The sequence below is a fragment of the Sinocyclocheilus grahami genome, unplaced genomic scaffold (assembly GCF_001515645.1).
Source record: "Sinocyclocheilus grahami isolate Dianchi unplaced genomic scaffold, SAMN03320097.WGS_v1.1 scaffold107.1, whole genome shotgun sequence".
NCBI lineage: Eukaryota > Metazoa > Chordata > Actinopteri > Cypriniformes > Cyprinidae > Sinocyclocheilus > Sinocyclocheilus grahami.
The window spans coordinates 103627-105137 of record NW_015505286.1 but is presented as its reverse complement, the minus strand read 5'-3'; positions in this window follow the sequence as shown (position 1 = coordinate 105137).

Here is a 1511-nt window from a genome sequence, read left to right as displayed (position 1 = left end):
GTTTCAGTAATATATATAAAAACAATAAAGGCATAATCTGAAAAAAACAAGCCTTGTGCATTATAGGGAATAATATTTCGATATTTTTACAGTTGGTTTGATACCTTTATCTCAAACTGTGTCAGTTTAATTAATTTAAGTGGATAAAGTATATAAAACATGAAAAAAATATGGTTTCAGTACTATATATAAAATCAATAAAGGAATAATCTGAGAAAACAAGCATTGTGCATTATAGGGAATAATATTCGGAATATTTTACAGTTGGTTTGATACCTTTATCTCAAACTGTGTCAGAGTTTAATTAATTTAAGTGGATACAGTATATAAAAAATGGAAAAAATATGGTTTCAGTACTATATATAAAAACAATAAAGGCATAATCTGAAAAAACAAGCCTTGTGCATTATAGGGAATAATATTCGGAATATTTTACAGTTGGTTTGATACATTTATCTCAAACTGTGTCAGAGTTTAATTTAAGTGGGTACAGTATGTAAAACATATGAAAAATATGGTTTCAGTACTATATATAAAAACAATAAAGGCATAATCTGAAAAAACAAGCCTTGTGCATTATAGGGAATAATATTCTGAATATTTTACAGTTGGTTTGATACCTTTATCTCAAACTGTGTCAGAGTTTAATTAATTTAAGTGGATACAGTATATAAAACATGAAAAAAATATGGTTTCAGTAATATATATAAAAACAATAAAGGCATAATCTGAAAAACCAAGCCTTGTACATTAAACTGAATAATATTTAGATATTTTTATAGTTGTTTTGATACCTTTATCTCAAACTGTGTCAGAGTTTAATTAATTTAAGTGGATATAGTATGTAAAACATATGAAAAATATGGTTTCAGTACTATATATAAAAACAATAAAGGCATAAACTGAAAAACCAAGCCTCGTGCATTATAGGGAATAATATTCTGATATTTTTATAGTTGTTTTGATACCTTTATCTCAAACTGTGTCAGAGTTTAATTAAAGTGGATACAGTATGTAAAACATATGAAAATATTGTTTCAGTGCTATATATAAAAACAGTAAAGGCATAATCTGAGAAACCAAACCTTGTGCATTATAGGGAATAATATTCTGAATATTTTACAGTTGGTTTGATACATTTATCTAAAACTGTGTCAGAGTTTAATTAATTTAAGTGGGTACAGTATATAAAACATGACAAATATGGTTTCAGTACTATATATAAAAACAATAAAGGCATAATCAGGGAAACTACGACTTGTGCATTATAGGGAATAATATTCTGAATATTTTACAGGTGGTTTCATACATTTATCTCAAACTGTGTCAGAGTTTAATTAATTTAAGTGGGTACAGTATATAAAACATGACAAATATGGATTCAGTACTGTATATAAAAACAGTAAAGGCATAATCAGGGAAACCAAGACTTGTGCATCATAGGGAATAATATTCTGAATATTTTGCAGTTGGTTTGATACCTTTATCTCAAACTGTGTCAGAGTTTAATT